The 8,182-nt window shown below is 43.4% G+C and overlaps 1 long non-coding RNA gene across 1 annotated transcript; it reads right to left on the bottom strand.

The window, feature by feature from the left end:
- Positions 1 to 1,245: 1,245 nt before the first annotated feature.
- On the bottom strand, positions 1,246 to 6,207 carry LOC141408284 (uncharacterized). The gene is made up of 2 exons (XR_012421815.1): positions 6,043 to 6,207; positions 1,246 to 2,896 (listed from the first exon to the last, which is right to left on the bottom strand). It is a non-coding gene; the product is annotated as an uncharacterized lncRNA (long non-coding RNA).
- Between the last annotated feature and the right edge of the window lie 1,975 nt (positions 6,208 to 8,182).

Raw genomic sequence — 8,182 nt, 5'->3', positions numbered from 1 at the left:
TTCATATCTTTCTTAGGCTTAGTAACTCACTTCTGTTTAGTGCTGAATAATTTCCCATTGCAGGGATGCACTAGGGTCTGTTTGTCCATCCACCTGTGGAAGGAGCTTGGTTGTTTCCAGGTTTTGGTGGTTATGGAGAAAGCTGCCTTACACATTGCATACCAGATTTTTTGCAGACACAATTCTCAGATAAACTGTGTAAGTGGCTGGGAGTGTGGCTTCTGGGTGCTGCAATCAGGCTATGGTTAGTTTTGTGGGAGGCTGCCAAACCCCTTCACTTGGCCTTCCCATCAGCCATGGATCGGAGCTCCTCTTTCTCTGCTTCCTCTTCAGCATTTAGCTTTGTCAGGCTTTTAAAAATTTTACTTTGTGTTTTTTTGAGACATGTTTCATGGCACCTCATTGTTTCAGTTTGCAGTCTCCTAGTGACGAGTGGCCATGAGCATCTTTCCACGTGCTTACTTGCCATCTGTGCCTCATCTGTGGTGAGATGTTCATATCCATTGTTTGCTCATTTCTTGTGTTCTTTGCTTTCTTACTGAATTTTCAACGTTCATTGTATGTTTTTAATACAAGTCAACTATCAGATATGTGTATTGCAAAGATGTTCTTGCAGTATTTCGCTTGTCTTTTGTTGTTATTTTTTAGTGCCTTTCACAGATGACAGCTGATAATTCATTTTTGAAGGATTATTAATATTAACTTAATTCTCTGTATAATAATTATTATAACTCCTATGAGCCAATTCAGATTGTCTCTTTCTCCCTGAGTGAGTTTTATTAGTGTCTTTCAAAAAATTGGTGCATTTCATATAAATTATAAATGTTGGGGCCTAGAGCTATTTATAATATCCCTTTATCCTTTTAATGATCGTGGGATCAGTAGTGATAGACTCTCTTTCATTTCTGATAGTGGCAATTGTTTTTTTTTCTTAGTTAGCTTGGCTTGGAGCTTATGGATATTAATGTTTTCAGAAAACTAGATTTGGTTTCACTGATTTTCTCTATTTTTCTGCTTTCAATTTCACTGATATCATATCTCAATTTTTATGGTAAACGGTAGATTTTAAGTGTTCTCACTATAAAAAGATTAAGTATGTGAGGTGATATGTATGCTAATTATTTTGAAAATGATTCCACATTGTAAACATATGTAAAAACATCACATTGTATGCCATAAATATATACAATTATAATGTCAATTAATTTTTTAAAATAAGTAATAAAGGGAAATATTTGCAAGTTAAAGTTAAAATTAAAATCTTTATCTCACAAGGCATTATGAAGAGCACCAAAATGCAAGCCACACAATAGTAGATGCTGTTTACAATTCATTCAACCAACAAAGGGTTTACATGTCAACCACAGAGAGAACTGTAGGCCAGTGAGGAACCACAGGAAGAACTGCAGGCCAGAAAGGAACCACAGGGAGAACTGCAGTCCAGCGAGGAATCACAGGGAGAACTACAGGCCAGAGAGGAACAGACACCCTGATCTAAAATGAAAATGGCGACAGTCATGAATGGGACTTCAAAAAAGAGAAGACCAAAACTACACATGAACACATAAATAGTTAACCAAATAACAAGTTAATTTGTGAAAGTGTATTTGATCTCATCAGTCATCAGAGAAATGTAAAATAAAATCTTTGTTTTATAATTATTACAGTTACTAAAACAAATGCACTCACCATAGCTAATAAGTGAATGCTGGTGATACTGAGTGATGGGGAGGATGTGGAGGAGGAGAACAGTCTGAGCCTGTCGGGCCGGCACCTTTGCAGTGGGAATCGTTTTAGCGTCTCTCATGGAAGCTGGAAGTGCTCAGACCCTGGAACCCACCAATTCCACTGCTATGTATAGCCTACGAGAAACGCAGACTGACACCAACATCTACTTAGAAAAATACACAGAGCAGGATTTCATATCCTTTCACTGGAAGCAACTCAAATGCTCGTCAACAGTAGAATTGTTGAGTAAGTCGTGTTATAAGCTTACAATAAAATACCATAGAACAACAAAATTATCAAAATGTTACATACAATAAAAAGGATACATTTTATGAAATAACATTTGCGCAGAAGAAGCCAGACACAGAAAAATATATTACATGAGTCTCTTCACTGAAATGTCAACATTAGTCAAAGCTGATTCCACAATGCATATTCATCCACACAGCATGTTGTACATCGTAAATATACACAATTTTTACTCATCAATTGAACATTTTTAAAAATTGGTCAAAATTTATATTGGAAATTAGAATTTTTGTTTGTTTGTTTTTGGAGACTGAGTCTTGCTCTGTCGCCCAGGCTGAACTGCATTGGTGTGATCTCAGCTCACTGCAGCCTCTGCCTCCCGAGTTCAAGTGATTCTCCTGCCTCAGCCTCCTGAGTAGCTGAGATTATAGGCACGTGCCACCACGGCTGACTAATTTTTTTTTTTTGTATTTTTAGTAGAGACGGGGTTTCACCATGTTGGTCACGCTGGTCTCGAACTCCCGACCTCGTGATCCACCCACTTCAGCCTCCCAAAGTGCTGGGATTGCAGGCTTGAGCCATCACACCTGGCCTGAAAATTAGAATTTTTTTTAAAATAGGAAAACAGAATTCTGTTAGGAATTAGGACGACGCTGCGTTGGGGAAGAGGGCACCGCGATGGAGGGAGATTGAGACCCAGAAATACCAGGAGTGTTCTGTGTGGTGACCCGGACGCTGCGTGCTGACCCGGATGCTGCGTGCTGACCCGGATGCTGCGTGCTGACCCGGATGCTGCGTGCTCACCCGGATGCTGTGTGCTCACCCGGACGCTGCGTGCTGACCCAGACGCTGCGTGCTGAGTCACAGTTCATGAAGCGCTGTGTTTAGAGCTCTTATTATCTTCTGAAAGTTTGGGAAGCTACAACAAATACAAAGATGTCAGTCAAACAAACAAACAAATACAAGAGTGCAACCTGAGGCCTGGTCAGTGCCTCTGCTCCCAGCCTGCCCACTGCCTCTGTAGTCCACTGGAAGGCAGCCATCCTGCCTGCGCTCACAGGGAGGTCGGCCTGGGCAGGACTGGGCTGTACCCGGCACCCGCGTCTCCGTCCCGTAATAAGAACGGGACAAAATACATAAAAAGCCCAATGGATTTCAGTCCCATCCAATCCAGTAAAATAGTAGTGGAAAATTTCAACCACAACTTTTAGAATGGGGATGCTCCAGTGCATAAAGCTAAGTCGTGATGCAGAAAAACTGAACACCCAGTCAGAACAACGAATTCAGTAACTATATATATAGAACGTTACTTGAGTAGAAAACATGAACATCCACTGACCATTTAAAAACATGAAATTTCGAAGTCGAAAAGTAATAAAGGCAGTAATAGTGAAGTGGGTAACAGCATGAAAGGGTAATCCTTACATCAAATCTCAATTCCCAAGGAACATTGCAAGTCTCACATTACGGCTGGTGGCCACTCGATAATAAAACATCACTGCGTGAGCCTGGCCAAGATGATACAGAGAGAGGCTCCTATTACCCGTGGGGTTCTGGGAGAGATGCACCATCTCATCCGTGGCTGCTGGGCTTGGTAAAGCACTTTGGAGAGAAATCTGACAGCATGCATTCAAGTTAAAAATGCATACACCTTTGTGTGAGCCAGCTTAGTCCCCAGCATCTGTTCTGTGGAATAAAAGCCCAAGTAAGAATAAATGTGCAAGGAAAGTTATGGCAAACAATGTTCACAGTTGCAGAAGTCTGGAGACCAGGCGAATGCCCATCAGTAGAAGAACAGCTGAACAGATGATTGTACTTCACACGGAGGAGGGTTAAGCAGACAGAGCTTTAACGTCATGAGCTATTAAGAGCTAATTAAAAATTTTTCAGTTGACTTGGGTTTCAAAGTTGTGGCTGAGTTAAAAAAAAAAAACAGATTTGGGAGACGTACAACAGAATCCCATTTGTATTAATGGGATTCTTAATAATGGTTAAGGTAAATGTAAATTTAAATATTTTATGCTTGCATTTGCATATTATTATGTGACCATGGAGAAAAATACATGGAAGTCTACTGCCAGGTTTCTATCTGGAGGAGGGAGTGGAAGAGGAGGCAGCAAGGAGAAAAAAGGTTATTGAATACGGAAAAGAGAAAAAAACAATAAGAGAAAAATAAGGAATGCACCCCTAATAAGGTAATTTACATATTTATATGATTGCATAATTTACATATTTATATGATTGCATTATGGGTGTAAGCATAAAGCATTATTAAAAGAAAAATAAAAGTGACTGCCTATTTGTGGAGAGCCCTGTAATTTGTCAGGCAAGATTCCCAGGCCTAGACACACAGTCAAAGGCAGGCAGTGAGGAAAGGGCAGCTGAGGCGGGTAAGGGCTGGGACCTCAGCCGGTGCACACAGCCGGGAGTGTGGTGCTGATGAAATGTTGTGGGAAGTTTAAGGATTGTGAGCTGACTGTTGTGCTGAGGCATCCGGCCTCCATCATAAGATGCCAGACTCGCCATTGATTTGGCAAGAAATTCCCGAGATCTGACCAGAGTGCCTGTGTCCGTGTGGAGAGACCTCTGCGTCCATCTGCAGCCCTCTGTGGAGGTTACGGTCCAGGCCAGCACGACTCCTGTGCGCCTCGGCCTCTACGCTGACAAACAGTGTGTTCTGAAACAAGGTTCCAGATCCCTTTCCTGTCCAGAGCTCCTAAAGCTCCCCCTTCTCTTCAGATGTTTCTCTAATTAGAATAAAACTCTATGTTAATTGCATTATATAAGCAGAAAAACCTTGAGAACAGTTAGAAAACATTGATGAAAATGACATAAAGGTGCCCTGGGGCTGTGACGAGCAATTGGCTCATTGTATCTGGAAATGAAAGAACAGGGACATTTAGAAAGGAAGAGTTCTGTCCTTAATTTAAATAAATTCTGTACTGCAAGTAGTATTAGAAGGTAATCATTTACATAAATAATAGTTAATGCTAGCAAACAGCGAAATGTAATTAGGGCAGAGAGACGCTGAGGCTGATTAGAAAGAACATGGAATGTTCCTTAAGATGAAAAACAAGGCTGAGCTGTGCGCTGGAGGCAGCCGGGTTCTGATGGAGGCTGCCTTGACCACCAGGCCAACGCCACCAGCATCCAGCAGCGGCGAGGGGCACAGAGAGCAGGCGGTGCAGAAGTCAAACCCCTCACAGCCACGGGAAACTCAGGGTGAACGGAAGCATTTCCGTTCTCCAGCTTTTCTTTCAATATTCTTAACAAGAGCAATCCGTGAGCCCTCATTTTGCAGCCCACAGAACTCAGCCAGTGTGTGAGGAAGAAGCTCCACGCAGAGCTTGCTCACGGAATCCTGCTCCAGGGTGCGCTCACTTACTATTACTGTGCTTTATTTATCCTGAGACTGTAAACGGAGCAGACAGAAGTTCAGAACCATCGGTCCCTCTTCTTCCTGGGTCATCCTGAGCTCTGCAATGAGAGCGCCTAGGACTCAGGAGGGGCCGAGCAGAAGGAAGAAGGCTGCGCCCACTGAGGCTCTCCTGGGACAGTGCCGAGAACACGCTTGCCAGGCATGACGCCTCGGCCTCCAGCGTCCAGAGCGTCCCTTCGTTGGTTCACAGGAACTTTTCACATGTGTGCATCCACTTTTCTTAGGAATATTTATTTAGGTGAGGTTATTCATTCTGACACTGGAAGAAAGTGCAAAGCCTCCTGTGTACTTCGTAGGTGGTGCATTTGAGTTATCGGAAAACTAGAGCCCGGGACGGCATGAGGAAGGTAATTCATATTTACAACTGATTATTGCTTTGGGTGATTTTCTGTAATGCAATAATAAAAATAGTAGAAAGAAACTTTTCATCTATGAAACCCAAATTTAATATTATCAGTCTTTAAACACCTATTTCAGACAGGATTTTTAAAATATAAAGAAAAGACCTAATAAGAGGTGTGAGTTTTACAAATACACCAGAAAAGTGTGTGTCTGAATAAGTGTTGACCCTCTCAGAGTGACCCCTGCCGGTCGCAGGGAACCCATTCCCACACGTCCCCACTCACCCACAAGGCAGCGGCGCCTCCTCGGCGGTCCTGGCACCCTTGACACATTGCTGGGAAAATGTCCCACCTGGACATTCACGGTGGGCTTCACTTACTTTCAGTTCCTGGGGGAAGACTCGACAGAGCAAGCTCTAGTCCCCCTCAAAAAAGAAATGCTGTAAAATCAGTGAAAACCGTCTGCTTCTGCTTTTGTGTTTGGCGAGCAGGAAGTCGCAGAGGGAGGCCCCATCTGTGTTAGTTCAGGCTTCATTTCTTCGTTTGTTAACAAATCCTTCTGAGTGGCCCCAGCAGCCGCTCTTGAAACCGGCCGCTGAGGTATGAGGTCATTTTCCCACCGAGTGCTCTGAAAAATGCCCCCTTGGCCTTTAAGATGAGGCCTTGAGTATTTGCTCAAAAGATGGTGCTTTCTTCATCACGTCACTTCAGACATACACCTATATACGTATAAATGCATGTGTACAGATGTGTATATAAAATAGTATTCTAAATTCCAAATCACGTTACTTCTGATTAAAGATTATTGGAAGCCACATGCAATTCTAAAGATAAAAATAAGCAGGAGAGGAATTACTACTGACCAGAGTGCCCAGTCTAATGAGTAGAGGTAGCTTGTTTATTCAGTTATTTAAACAAAACGGAAGTACCGTACAGCAGCTTTTCCACACCTTTCAGGCTGTATCGTGTAAAATGCCCTGGGCTCTGATTTTTTAACATGGTCTGCATCAACTGTAAGTGCTTTGGTCTACAAATGGGTGTGTAGAACAGAAATTCATGGTCTTGAATATTGTTTTAAAAGTAGACATATAACATAAGGTTATTCCAATAAAACTCTAGTGTGGTTTGACAGGAAGCCCCGTGTTTGAATGAAGGTGTGGCCATGTGACTGGGCAGCATCCTATGGCAAAAACTCCCTGAAGATGCCGACTTCTCTTCGGGTCTGGACCCCGGCTGTGGTTCAGAAACTATCATTATCAATGCCTGTCTAAGGCAGGGAAAGTAACATCAGCAGGTGACAAGAACCACGTGCCTATTTCAGCAACTCCCACCACCTGAAGTGAGAGTGGGCCGCTCCACCAGGGCAAGGCAGGTCAGCTCCAGGCCCTTGGGGGCTGACACCTGCCCATCCTCTGCCAGGGTGTTGGCCATATGGTCACGGCACACCTGGAATCTGGCCACTGTGACTGGGACCAGGGTGTTCAACTTACTTAATTCAATTAATTTAAATGCAATCAGCCTCGTGTTTGCATGCCAGCAAAGCAGCATATCCTCGGTTTAGTGAAAGGCTGATGCCAGTGTGTGCAGATAGAATGAGAAACCCTAACCTGAGATGATTCGATCGCATTGGAGAAGCTGCAGACATCCGGGGAAGCTGGTAGAGACAAGACAAGCTAGCAAGAGTAGGGAGATGCAGACAGGCTGAGAGACTCAGGAGGAAGCAGAAAAAACTGCAACAAAGGAATAGTTTCACTTTCCTGAGCCCACAAAATCAGAAGGCCCAGGACATAGAAGCTCTGCCCTCCACTGCCCTGGGTCGAGATCTTCCTCTGCGTACAGTGAATTCACTGTTTTACAGCATGAGAAAACCCACATGCAAATGAAGCAGACAATGCCCACAGCCTTGGCTCCAGCTCCAGGGAGGCCATACCACGCAGGGGCCTGAGGCAGTTGCTGCTCCAAAGTGTAAAACCAGGAGGAGGAGAGATGTGCATTATCTACACCACAGTTGAGCTGAGCTTCTACTTGGGAACCTTCAGATGCCACAGACCTGCCACATTTCTGGAGATGCTGGCATGACGAGTCATTAGCTCAGCACTGGGAGCTCCACTGGGCTCATTCTCCTGCCCTGGGGAAGCAGGTGCCCAAATCAGGAACATAGGTCCCCACTTTATAACAAAAATGTATAATGAAGAAGAAATAATCTGACACTTCACAGGGAGTCTATGAACAACGAAGAATCGAAGACATTATTATATCCAGTTATTTCAAATGTCACTGGGCACAGGACACTCTGACAGGTGCTTCTTGTTGTTTTAGTTCTAAGTATTTCATGGTCTTCAGAGACACAGAGAAGTAGCAGTGCTAGTGACAGTACTAGTAAAACCAGGTTAGTTAAATATAACTGAAAACAAATAAGAAGCCA

The sequence above is a fragment of the Macaca fascicularis genome, chromosome 13 (assembly GCF_037993035.2).
Source record: "Macaca fascicularis isolate 582-1 chromosome 13, T2T-MFA8v1.1".
Taxonomy (NCBI): Eukaryota; Metazoa; Chordata; class Mammalia; order Primates; family Cercopithecidae; genus Macaca; species Macaca fascicularis.
This window is presented reverse-complemented; position numbering and strand designations above follow the sequence as displayed.